The sequence below is a fragment of the Paroedura picta genome, chromosome 5 (assembly GCF_049243985.1).
Source record: "Paroedura picta isolate Pp20150507F chromosome 5, Ppicta_v3.0, whole genome shotgun sequence".
Classification (NCBI taxonomy): domain Eukaryota; kingdom Metazoa; phylum Chordata; class Lepidosauria; order Squamata; family Gekkonidae; genus Paroedura; species Paroedura picta.
In genome coordinates this window covers 75,862,106-75,876,227 of record NC_135373.1, presented here as the reverse complement: position 1 = coordinate 75,876,227, position 14,122 = coordinate 75,862,106, and the positions used below count along the sequence as shown (strand labels likewise).

Sequence of the window (14,122 nt, the reverse complement as noted above, 5' to 3'; positions counted from 1 at the left end):
AATATGTCTGAACTGTACTTATAGCTTCACATATAATGCTTCCCCTCACATTTGATGAAGCCCAAGGTCATTGAAGATAAAAGACTTTGTCTGTGTTTTTTAAAGATATCTGAATTATGAGCACTTTAAAAACTATCTCAAGCAAGTTGACAGAGAGAATTTATGATTTCAATTCTAGAAACATGATAAAAGAAATGAAATAAAGTTGAACTTTGAAGTATAAATTAGGCAAAGAAACTGCTTATCTGTTAGGAAGATGGAAAGGACTATCTATCTGGCATGCTTAGGCATACTATCTTTTGTTTTATATGTGTTGAGAAATAATTGCCATGTAAGGAATCAGATATTTGAAATGTAAGCCATTTATCTGACATATTGATTATTAGAAGGATAGTAGACATTTAGGATCTGGAAGAATAACCTCGTATTGTCTGTTGAGGAACACAAGCTATGACCCATGTTGGAAACAACTTAATCACTAGAAAAATATTTCTGTGAATTGACAGCCACGTCTGCAACACATCATATATCAATTTATGATTGTACAAAAGTGCATTATTTAGTAAATTTTGCATGGAAGGAATGTAGCTCGATGATCCATATAATTTGGCAAGCTGTGATAATTAGTACTACAGAAAACAAACTGGCTGATTCTTTGAGTATTGACTTATATATGTGAACAGACCATTACTGATCTAATACCACATACATAATTTTTTATCACCTCAGACACAATGCTTTTCATTAATCACAAAGTAGTTTTCACTTTCAGGTGGAAGTCATAAATGGCCAGTGTGGTATAGCAGCTAGTGTGGTATAGTGGTTAGAGCTGAGTATCTTGGAGACCACCCTCTTCATTGTTTGCAGCAGTAGTGGGAATGAAAATAATAAGTTGTCTCCCAGAAGTGTTCAGTCACAATGGTGCCCACGGAAGAGCCATAACGGAAGCATTCCCTGGCCCCAGAACATGCTGCTACATAACACACAATGCATAAATGCCACTCCTCTCCTCCACACCTAAGCTCTAGTGGGGACAGAGGGTGGACAGCCAGCCATCCCCCATGCCAAAGCTAATGGGGACACTTGGGCCTGCTGAGGGATCTGCTTCTAGTACCTGGGCATCCTTCCTGATGACTTGCTCTGGTCTGGAGCTCTCAGCATCTACAAGTGCCACCACACTACCTCTATATGACTTAATTCTATGGCCTTGGAAGTGTCTAGGATACCTTGGATAAGGATAACTGCCACTAAAATCTTTGGTGGGAAAGGAGTTATCTTACACATCCTCCCAAGGCATCCTTGATGGAGCTTCTCTACATGCTAATTCAGGAGTAGTAAAGCTGCGGTCCTCCAGATGTCCATGGACTACAATTCCCATGAGCCCCTGGCAGGGTCTTATGGTAATTGTAGTCTATGGACATCTGGAGGGCCACAGTTTGCCTCCCCTGTGCTAATTCATGCAACTGGATTGCTCAGAATGTTGTTAAAATGTGAAAGTTTGCTTGCAAAAAGGGTAAGGAAAAGAGAGGTGTCATAGAGTTGAAACTTTGTCTTTCTCCTTCCCAGCATTTGAGCCAAGGGCACAGACAGTCCAGGAGCAATTCTAGGCCTTTAAGAGCATAAGGCAGCACAGGCTTAGGCCTCTAGACCTAGATGCTTCCTCCTCTGGTCACTCTGGCTCACTACACTTCTTTTTGGATTCTATGACTTATGAGAAAGAAGACATGGAATGGTCAGGAGGAGAAATCCCATTCTCTGGGTCTGCCTTCCATGAGGCTTTTGCAGCTGGAGAGATTGTTTCCTGGGAAAGGAATGTACACTCTCCCTTCTCCTACCATGATGGCAAAAGAGTTCCTTAGATGGATGCTCCAGTGTCAGTCTGACAAGGGATGGAGACAATACTCACCATGATCCTAACAGGAAGAATGAGTTTTCTAACACATATGGAGCTCCACTTTGTCTGTCTTCTCCAGAGCCTCCATCATTTGGATGCACGACTTGCTACAGAACCTCATGAAATCCAGTGAAAATTAGGCAGCATTTTGCAGATGACACCCAGCTGTATCTGCTTATGGACGGCCACCCGGAATCTTCCCTGGAACCATTTGCCAGATGTTTGGAAGCTGTGGCTGAATGGTTAGAGCAGAGCCGCCTGAAACCCAACCCCCCCTATGGCTGGGGAGGAGGGGGGCAGTACAGGAAGCATGCCTCCCCACCTTGGCAGGAATGCAACTGACCATCACGTCCCAGGGCAGGAATTTGGGAGTGACCTGCAATGCCTCCCTAACTATGGAGGCTCAGGTCAAAAAGGTGGCTGGCCAGGTATTTTTCCATCTTTGCCAGGCTTGGCTACTAGCATCCTACCTGTCCCCTGAACACCTGGCCACAGTGATCCTTGCGATGGTCACCTCCAGAATAGATTACTGTAACTTGCTTTACTCAGGCCTGCCCTTGAGGTTGACCTGGAAATTGCAGCTGGTACAAAATGCAGCAGCTAGGGTCCTCACAGGTACACCATGGAGGACCCATATCCAGCTAGTGCTGAGGCAGCTGCACTGGTTGCCAGTTGCGGCCTGGATCCGGTTCAAGGTTTTGGTATTAACCTTTAAGGCCCTTCATGGTCTGGGACCCGCATACTTGAGGGACCGCATGTTGCCCTATGCCTCCCGCAGGGCCTTGCACTCTGCGGGTACAAATCTGTTGGTCATTCCCGGCCCTTGGGAAGCATGTCTGGCCTTGACCAGGCCATTTCGGTCCTGGCCCTTACCTGGTGGAATGAGCTCCAGGAGCAACTCCAGTCCCTGTGGAAGCTTTCAGCATTCCGCAAGGCTTGCAAAACAGAGCTCTTCCGCCAGGTCTATGGTTGAGGGCAAGCATGCTAAGGAGGATCTGTTTGACCAACCTCAGGACAAAGACATTGCTATGTGATTGGCGGACTTGGGGTTTATCCGCCTTTCCTTGCCTTTTTTTCGGGGATAGAATTTGGAATTTTATGGTTTCTGCTGCATCTTATTGTCTTTATCTACTGTATTTTATGCCTGTGGCTTTAAGGGGTATGTTATTGGGGTTTTTATACAGATGCTTGTAACCCACCATGAGCCATTGGGAGTAGCAGGTAAAAAAATCTAATAAGATATCTACTAGAAGACCCGGCTCCAGGTATCACCCCTTCCCTGTTTGGGTGGTGGGCATATTTTAGCCCACCCATAGAGACTTATGGCTCCGGACAGATTCCTGAGTGCTCTGTGGGACCTAAGACCTCCAGGCAACTTGTTGGAAGATGTGATGGAGAACTGCAGGTCTGCCTGGCTACCACTATTGATGAGGTCTCTCTCTGACACCCTTTCTGCCCTCGACTCAAACTGGCTCCCTGGTATTCTGAGGAACTGTGGGAGAAGAAGAGGGAAGTGATACAGCTAGAACAAATGTGGAGGAAAACTTGTGACGAAGCTGTGAGAATATCCTATCACATGTCTATGAGGGCATATGAGATGGTGGTGAAGGCAGCTAAATGTGAGCTTTATTCCACCTCCATTGCATCCATGAGCTCATGCCCTACACAATTCTTTAGGATAGTTCAGTCACTTACTACCCTCAAAGGGAGGCAGCAAAATGTTAATTGATTGGAATTGAGTTGCAAGGCATTGGTGAGCTATTTTGCAGATAAAATATTGTTGCTCTGCCGTGACCTTCCTCCTATGCTCGATACAGAAAGGGAGCTGGAGACCCCTTGGTCACCCTTGGAGGAATCATTTGATGGCTTCAACTGGCTTTCCTTACCCAAAGTGGACAAGTTGCTGAGTTCAATAAGGGCACCCACTTGTCCTCTAGACCCCTGTCCATGAAGGCTACTCAAATCAGGTGACAGGAGGATGGGAGGTCCTCTCCAGGAGGCTATTAATCACTCCCTTGCATCTGGGGATTTCCAGAGAGCTTAAAGAGGCAGTGGTTCATCCCTTGTTGAAGAAACCATCATTTGATCCCCATGACTCACAATTAACACAATTAAATCTCGAACAACACCTCTGATGGCAAAGTGTTCAAATGTGCAAGTATAAATGCCATTCCAAACTTTGGAAGAGATTATTCAAACAGGCAGTTTTGCATTTTTATTAGAAAAAGAATACAGATAGAAAAAGATGGACATATGCTATGCACTCTGATCAAAATCCCTTAAACATTTCTAAATTGACCAACTCAATACACAACTACTCAGTTTCTATTATGTCATTGGTAATGCCTAGTTGTAATAATTTAAATTCCATGTATCTTCCCTAATCACTTATGTGATGATCCAGTATAAACTAAGATCTGATTCTAGATTAAATTTCAACATAATTTTCAGATTAAATGCTCTCCACCAAGCCTTTTCTTCAAAAAACAACTCCCCAATCTCGGCTCTCAAAGCTATTCCTGCCACACATTTCAGATTTCCCAGAATGTTGTAAACAAATCTTAGTAATAGTCCATCAATTTTATCTGTTACTACACTAATCCAAACTTCTGCCCAGAAACTTTAAGTGCTTTAACTGCTGCAAGAACATATTGTCCACCAGAGAAATAATAAAGTTTTGAAATGGCCTTCCCAATGCTCGTGGCTATTCTTATAACAGAGTTCCAATGAATCTTTCAAGACAGGTATGCTTAAAATATCCTATTTAAATTGCTCTCCTTGCTCCATAAACTGACCTGCTTTTGCCCAATTATATTTCTTTCTTTCTTTTTTTTGAGAAATGACCATTTTTTATTCTATTGGAGAAGTTGCACAGAACTGGTCCATTCAAAGAGTGGTGCGTGTGTGCGTGTGTGTGTGTGTGTGTGTGAGAGAGAGAGAGAGAGTGAGAGAGAGAGTAGAGGTGTGCTCTCCTCGAAGTTACATGGCCGGTGTGCAAACAAAGTCCCCAGTGGGGAGTTGGGGAGAGACCAAAGAAGGTGAATGTGATGGTTATTAACAAAGTATTAAGTCATGGCTGATAGGATCACTCAGAGTGAGAGGGACCTCACAATTAACTGCAGTACAAGGTAGATTTGATTTTGATGGTAGATGCAGGAATGGGGGGGGGGCTTTCAGCGCCCTCAAGAAAATACATTTTCAACACATATTACTAATTGTACAGTGGGCAATGTTGTCACAACCCCAGGAAAGACTGGTGGTGGGGGCAGGAGGATGGCACTGGCTGGAATTGGGCTCCCTCTCTTGCACCCAGTTAATTGAACTTGGGGGAACAAGCCACAAAAAGTGGAATTTAATCTTTTTAAAGGCAATGATCACAGTTTAAACATCTTTTTATCACCTGCACACAAACAAAAATAAATACTCTTCAGTATTTCTTCAGTATACTCTCTTCAGAAATCAAAAGTGGTTTGGGGCTATATAGGTCGGGGTGGGGGCAGGTGGAATTATTTCATTTGCCTTTTTTTTTTTTACACAGTGAAGGACCATAAAAACCCCACAGGAAGCTCCTGCATCATCAGTGCAGAAGAAGAGCCAGAGCTTTAAGTGTCCTCATTCATATCCTAGCTGTCTGTCCGGGCAATTTTGCGGGGTGGGGCAGAATTTTCACCCTCTATTTCCATTTGCTCTGGGTCCCTTTTTTTCTCTGCATTCTTTTTGTCCCACTGGTGATGTAGGTAATGCAAAAGTATGTTCGTTTTTTCTGTCACAATGATTTGTTCGGATGGATATTCCCATGTGGGAAGATACACTGATGGTCTTCTATTTGATGCTTTACACACAGAATCTGCATGGAATCAGCTGAAGTTGCTTTTGTTGTAAACTGGCAAACTGTTCAGAAAGTCCGCCATCATCCCCCCCCTCCCACGCCTCCTCAGCAACTTTGCATCCCCTCCTTCTGCTGCTGCCCCCTCCTCCTTCGGTCTGGCTGCCGGGCCGCACCCCCCTTCGGCCTCTGCCCACTTATATTTCTTGATCTGTCATTTTTTACTATAGAGAAAAACCTTTGACTTAGAAGTGTTAATGCTTATAATTCTTTGAAAAGGAGACTATAAGTTTACATAAGCCAATACAAAAGACAGCAATTTAACATGAGTAAAATAAGGCATATATGATCATTGTTATACAAATTAAATAACAGGAGTCAGCGTATATCCTTGTTTCACTCCTTTGCTCTAGTCAGTTCACCAAATGCACCACAGATTATTTGAGGTGTAAGACAATCATATAATTGTTGAATCTGTAACCGCTCCGCGCTATTAAATAAAAGGATAAGGGGTAAGTGGGAGGAGAGTAGGCGGGTGCTGTCCAGGATAAAAACTCGGAGGAGCGAATCTTCGCAGCTCCTGATTTGCTTCTCCGAGTGGCACTCCAGGGCCAAGTGGCCAATTGGGAGGGGCGCGAAGCGCGTCTCCCCATTGGCTATTTGGCCTGTCTCCTGAACACCGTGCCGCCGACTCTCCACTCCTCCCAACCCGCCATCCTCGCCACTGCGCCCACCGGATGGTGAGTTGCCCACGGACTTTGGTCGACGAATGTGATGGCTGCCAGGGAGGAGGGTTGCCCCACACCGCTGAACTCAGGGAAACCTGCTTTCCCTCCGCCCAGCGACAGCCCTTGCCCTCCCAGGGACCTCGCTGCTACCCCTGCTGTGCCTCCCCACCCGCCTCTCTGCTCGCCGTTGGTCATGCCCTTCCCACCCCGATCCCGCACGTCCCTTGCCGGAGGTCAAGATATAGACAAAAAAATGAAGGGAAATAAGCTTCATAAATATTTTTTTTAATTAGCAAGAACATCAGGATGATAAAAAATAGAGGCCTTACAGAAAGAAAGAAATGTTTTTGTTAAGTGAAAACATAGTTAAAATTCTTTCCTTAACAAATTACCTGATACTAAGGGAGAATATAAAGGGAGAGAATGAAAGACATACAAGCATGCTACCTTAAGATAGCTGGGCAGTTCTGGAGAAGTGCAGCAGAATGGGGTGGAATGGTAGATAAGCCATCTATACAGTTATGGGTAACAGACTGGGATCCAAAACCTGCTATGAATTGGATGAACTGAGGGATAATTTTTATACACTTTTGCTAAGACTGAGGATGGGGAAAAGTCTTGACACTGGAATGTGGGAGGGATGAAAAGTCCCTCTTTCCAGAGATGAGATAATTTGAAAAGGGGTTTTCTTGTGTGTACATTGTGGCTTCTTTTACACAACAGGTAACAGTATCAAGGAGAAATCTTCCTTTGGGGAGATTAAGAGTTTAAATAAGGCAGGTAGATGGCTGAGTACTGTTCTTAATAGAGTAGAGGAAGAAAGCTTCCTGTCTAGCAATTAAGATAAACAGGAAATGGCTGGGGCTGACTCATCCTGTATTGAGCAGGGGGTTGAACTAGATGGCTTGCATGGGCCCTTCCAACTCTATGACTGTCTTGATTATTCAAGGTTTTTTGTTAAGGCCACATTATCAGGGAGGAACCCCCTTAGATCCTTGGGTAAAAGGTTCTTCAGTTGACTCCCATTAAGCATGGTTTTTGCACGATTAATGGAGGAACTGTTTTATATTCCTTCCAAGCAGTCATCATGATTCACTGTAATTTTTATATCAGACTCCATTTCTATTGTGCATATTTACAGGGAACCATAATGGAGTGTCCCCTGTGAGAAGGAGTTTTGTGGCATCATCAGGGAAACGTATCTTGCCCTCAAATGTCAGCCGATTTATTGGATGATAGTTACATGGATCTATTGGATCACCTTTTTTGTAGATGGATCTATTATTACATTTCACCAAGAGGTAGGAATGATACCTGTCTCATTAATCTGAGTGCCAAAATCTTGGCCCATAAGTCAACATTTACTCTAGATAACATTGGAAGAATTAGATCAGGTCCTGGTGCCTTACCAGATTTCATTTTACAGATTAGAGTTTATACTTCTGATACAGCAAATGGAGGCTATTTCTCTATTTCTGGGGAAAGCAATAATTGAATTCTACTGCTGTTAGCAGATGATGTGGCAAGTAAGGCTGTAAAATGTTCCTCTCAACATCTGAGAGAAATGTGACAAAAAAGCAGTGATCTAGAATTTAATTTGTCTAAAACATATCCCCAAAGATCTTTTTAGTGGCCCAAATCAAATGCTTCCATTTGATGGCTAATGTAGCCTATTTTTGTTTTTAGTGACAGTTCTGGATTCATGTTTCAGCAGCAAGAGCCAGTTAAGTCTATTTTTTAAAAAATCTCTGTGTCATTTAAATTGCCAGTGCATACAACAGATTGCCTTTTTAAACATCCTGCAGTCAATATCAAACCAATTCCCCTTCTGGCCTGGCCAGTTTTTGAGATCAAGAGATTTCCAGATCATAGGGTATTTCTCTTGGCTGGCTTGAATTCTACAACCTCTGTTTATTCATGAAAATATTAAATCCCCAAAAACAAGAATTAAAATACCAGAACAAAGTGTAACAGAATTAAAACATCAACCAACAACTGGTAAAAGCTTAACTAGACTGCATAAATCAAGCAATCAACTGAAAGTGATAGTAAATAAAAAGTAATACAACTAAGGATGAGCATCAAATACCTGTGTAACAATTTTTTATTAATGAAAATATTAAGGTACTACTGCCGCCATACCAAACCATCCAAATAATTATGCTCAGAATAACATTCTATCTAGATATCAATGTGGCAATTTGATTATAACAAGAAAGAAAATGAATTTGCCTGCCAACAGGTCTATTTTTTAAAAAGATATTCAGTGCATATACTGCCTCCCCAAAGAACTACTTTCAATGGAAAACACCATTTATCTGTTGGTGCTTCAGGCCACTTGTTGGAAAACTGCTTATTCAAAACTACAGCAATCTAAAATAGCATCTTCTTCCATATCACTGCAGTGAAAGAACAGAAAGAAGCTGAATTTGAATTTAAACAAGAAAATGAAGCCAATTGGCTTAGAATTATGATGGTTGATCTTCTAATGCATATTCAGAACAGGCTGAAAAGAAAGAATGGAATTTAATTGCTCCATAAAGCTGTCGGAGAAAATATATTACTGAATATCAAAAGAGGATAACACTTCTTCAGTACAGATAATCTGGAGAGGGCTTTAATTTTATTTTAGGGACTTGAGTTTCATCTTAATGGTATATGACTGCAACAAAAGATTGTGTTACGGACACTAAAAGAAAGTTGAGCTGGAATCAATAATAAATATTAATGCGTCAGAGTCATCCAGGAAAACAGAAAACACAGGTTGTAATAATTGTAAATGCCTTGCAACCCAGACCATATGGCTAGTAGCTCACTTCTTAGCCAGCCTGTGATGAACCACCAAGAGTAGATGGAAACTGTGAGTTTCTACTAGTTTCAACAGTTCTAAACCATAATGTATTTCTAACCCATGGTTTCAACAATTCTAATCCAAGAATATATTTTCCCACATGTATAACAGATATGGTGTAGAACAAGGTTTGAGTCTAGAGGTAACTTGATGAACAAGAAAGTTGAATTCTGGGTATAAGCTTTCATGTGCATGCCTACTTCGTTGATACATTGAAACAGTTTTCTTTAAGCCTTATATATTGGGGGAGGGCACTGTTAGTTCCCTCGGAGGGCTAGTTAGAGTCAAAATACATAAGTAACTGTGCAATAAGAGCCTCTTGTGGCGCAGAGTGGTAAGGCAGCCGTCTGAAAACTTTGCCCATGAGGCTGGGAGTTCAATCCCAGCAGCCGGCTCAAGGTTGACTCAGCCTTCCATCCTTCCGAGGTCGGTAAAATGAGGACCCAGCTTGCTGGGGGGTAAACGGTAATGACTGGGGAAGGCACTGACAAACCACCCCATATTGAGTCTGCCATGAAAACGCTGGAGGGCGTCACCCCAAGGGTCAGACATGACTCAGTGCTTGCACAGGGGATACCTTTACCTTTACCTTTAACTGTGCAATAAGTATAGCTCGGATTGGATTAAAGCAGTGGTCCCCAACCCCCGGGCCGTGGCCCAGTGCTGGGCTGCGAAGGCCTTGGCGCCGGGCCACGGCTCCCTCTTCCCGCCCCCCCCACAGCGAGAAAATCGCCAGGCCGCGAGCAAATCGGCCACCAAAGCGGCGATTAGCTTGCGGCCTAGCAAACTTCTTGCTTCGGGAGGAGGGGGAAGAGAAGCTTGCCAAGCCGCAAGCTAATCGGCCGCTTTGGTAGCCAATTTGCTGGCGGCCTGGAGGGGCGGGGAGAAGGAGCCACGGCCACAGGCATGCCGGCCGCACAAACGCGTATGCGCAGACACGCTGGATGCGCTGGACGCAAACGCGCATGTGCGGCAAGTCCGCGCGTGCGTGTTTGTGCTGGGGCTGCCGCGCATGTGCGGGGCCCCGGGCCGCCCTCTCCCCTTACTTGGAAGCAGCGGGCTGCGGTTGCCGACCGCTGGATTAAAGCAGTTGGTAAGACCTGTAAATAGAAGCAAATTAGCATACAAGTACAAGAACAAAGTTTGAGTCTAGTAGCACCTTTATAATATAATAAACGTTTATGTGATTGACTAAAGAGAGCCAGTTTGGTGCAGTGGTTAAGAGTGCGGACTTCTAATCTGGCATGCCAGGTTCGATTCTGCGCTCCCCACATGCAACCAGCTGGGTGACCTTGGGCTTGCCACGGCACTGATAAAACTGTTCTGACCGAGCAGTGATATCAGGACTCTCTCAGCCTCACCCACCCCTCAGGGTGTCTGTTATGGGAAGAGGAAAGGGAAGGCAACTGTAAGCCACTTTGAGCCTCCTTCGGGTAGGGAAAAGCGGCATATAAGAACCAACTCTTCTTCTTCTTCTTCTTCTTCTTCTTCTTCTTCTTCTTCTTCTTCTTCTTCTTCTTCTTCTTCTTCTTCTTCTAAATCTTTGTTGGTCTTAAAGGTGCCACTGGAATCAAGCTTTGTTAAGCTAACTTTCCCTCATTCCCAGAGTAGCAAACATACTGGTGCTAAGGCTAAATGAATTTTGGAAAGACAAAAGAACATGAAAATCATTGCATTCATGGAGGAAACATTTATATATGAATGCTTCTGTCTTTTCCAAAAGGCTCCTTAGGTTTGCCCTAAGATCTTTCTCCCTACACATAATGGAAGTCCTGGGGAAAGATATCCAAGGTGAACAGTTTGATGTTAAGCCGTTTCTTTTCATCTTACAGAGCAAGGGGAAAAAAACACCTTCGTTCAATCCACATTTCCCTTGATGTTCCCCAAATTCCCACCAGGCTAAGGGTCAGCACAAACTGTACATGACACTTATGATCTATGGAAGAGGTATCAAAGGCTGCCTATGGAAGAATAACCTGCTGAGCAAGAGAATAATTTAACCAGCAATGTTTTGAAGAATTCTCACAAAGACTCGTATTAAATACCATTTTTTGTACAGATCAAAATGATACTTTCTTTTAATCCACTTTGAATATTTTAACGTACATATTTGCCTTTGTGATTCCTTGCAGGTAGGGGTGCTCTGATGCCCACATTGAGCGCTGAGCAAATCATTAGTGTATAGATTTGCATGTGGCTTTACATTGAAGTGAATGAAAAAGGCTGCGCGTGACTCTTTCTATGCAGCAGACAGCACAGAATGCTCCGGATAAGCAGCTGTGTTCAAATTTGATGATAGGGTTAGTTATTTTTAAGCAACTGTTTTTTTTAAAGATAGCAGCAATATAAATACCTGATTAAAGGTACTGTACTAGTTCTGCATAGAATCATAGAGTTGGAAGGAGCCATACAAGCCATCTTGTCCAACCTCCGCTCAATGCAGGATCAGCTTAAAACATTTATTATTAGTATCTGTTTAGCTCTTGCTTAAAGACTGCCAGTGAGGGGGAACTCACTGCCTCTTTAGGCAGTCAATTTCACTGCTAAACTACTCTGACTGTGAAAATGTTTTTTCCTGATATCTAGCCGGTACTGTTCTACATGTATTTTAAACTAAGGTGACCAGATTTTAACACTGGTAAAGCGGGACACCATTGACCGGGGGGGTTCTTGATTAAAAATGTGGTCTATATGGAGCAACAAACATTTTTATAGAACGCATAGAATGCAAAAATAGTATTGTAATATATATATATTTTAATTTCAACACAAGTACAATTTGATAGGTGCACCCAGATGTCCCTCCAAAAGTGGGACAATCTGGTCACCTTATTTTAAACCCATTGCTGCGAGTCCTGTCCTATGCTATTAATGGAACTACTCTATGCCCTCCTCCAAGTAATAGTCTTAATCATGTCCCATCTCAACCGCCTCTTCTTCAGGCTGAAGATTCCAGGCCCTGGATCATCTTTGTTGTTCTCTTCTGCTCCCTCTAAATTTTGTCCACATCCCTTTTGAAGTCCAGAACTGCACATAGTACTCCAAGTGTGGTCTGACCAATGCTATATGACATCTTGCCATTTTGAGGTGATGCCTCTGTTGATACAACCCAAGGCTGCATTCACCTTCTTCACTGCTGCATCATACTGTCTTATGTTTAGCTTATAATCCACATGTACCCCAAGATCTCATTCATACATACTGTTACCCAGAAGTGTATTTTCCATCCAGGATGTATACTTCTCATTTTTTGATCCAGGTGTAGAACTCAGCACTTCCCCTTATTGAATTGCATCTTGTTCTCATTTGCCCACTTTTCCTGCATGTTCACACCATGTTGAGCTCTATTTTCTGAGGTGTTCATTTCTCCTTCCAATTTGGTTTCATCCCGCCACGAGCCGTAAGGGAGTGGCGGGCAATAAATCGAAAGATGATGATGATGATGATGATGATGATGATGATGATGATGATGATGATGATGATGATGATAATAATAATAATAATAATAATAATAATAATAATAATAATAATCTGCAAATTTAATGAGCAATCCCTCCACCCCCTCATCCAGTTCATTGATAAAAATGTTGAAAAGTACTGAACCCTGTATCAAGCCCTGTGGCACTCCACAATTGACAACTATTCTTTGAGTGCAGTTTTCTAACCAGTTCCCTATCCACCTAACCATCCCAAAATCCAGTCTGTAGTTCTCCAGTTTATCCATCGGAACATTATGTGGAACCTTGTCAAAATCCGGGTTAACAATGTCAACTGAGTTTCTGAGGTCCAGTAAGCTCATCACTTTATCAAAGAAGGAAACCAGGTTGGTCTGGCAGGACCTGTTAGAGACTGAGACTGATTATGCATGAGGGAACAAGGCTGGGCTAGTGCTTGCATAGCAAGGGGCAAATTCCTGCTTGAGCATGACATTGACTCCGGCCAAGGCTCCCTGCCAGCCCTGGCCCACTTTAGGGCCTCTGAAGGCCCACAGAAAGGAAATGCTGATTTTTTAGCATTCTCTCTTTTTTGCCATTATTATTATCATTATTATATCTTACCACTCTCGGCGTACCGGCTTGTAGCGGGTTGCAATACAAAAAGCCCCACAACAATAACCACACAGAAAAACACCTCAATAGGGTGGAAAAATAATTCTGCTCATCATGAAACAGCTGCCACCCAGACAGCAGAGGGCTATGTCAAAAAATCATCACCCAAGATAGTCAAGGGTGGCATACATCTTGATAGCATACTTCCTGATGGGAGAGCCCAACCAGATCTTCCTCCGACACTGGCCTCAACCATAAACTTGGTGGAAGAGCTCCATCTTACAGGCCCTGCAGAATGCTGACAAATTCTGCAGGGCCTGTAGCTCTCTAGGGACCTCATTCCACCAGGCAGGGGCCAGGACCAAAATGGCCCTGGCCCTGGTTGAGGCAAAGCAAACATCCCTAGGGCTGGGAATGAGCAGCAAGCTGGTACCCAGAGAGCACAAAGCCCTGCAGGGGGTGTAGGGCAACAAACGTTCTCTCAGATACGTGGGTCCCAGACCGCAAAGGGCCTTAAAGGTTAAAACCAAAATCTTAAACTGGATCTGGGCTGCAATTGGCAAACAATGCATCTGCCTCAGCACAGGCTGGCAGCCATGGCTGCCATCAGTGGCCATGCTGGGCCAGACCCGTACACATCCTCTTCCCCTACAGTGGCTCAGCAGAGATAGAAAATGACTTGTTCAGCTTTGTGGTGCTGTAGATTTTTACTTTCCATGCAATCCTACCGTTGTGGAAGTAACCCCTTCCCTGCTTCCCCGTTGCCATGGAGAA

The 14,122-nt window shown here is 43.5% G+C and overlaps 1 pseudogene; it reads right to left on the bottom strand.

Moving 5' to 3' along the window:
- Positions 1 to 5,496: 5,496 nt before the first annotated feature.
- On the bottom strand, positions 5,497 to 5,808 carry LOC143839085 (DET1- and DDB1-associated protein 1 pseudogene; annotated as a pseudogene).
- Positions 5,809 to 14,122: the final 8,314 nt, after the last annotated feature.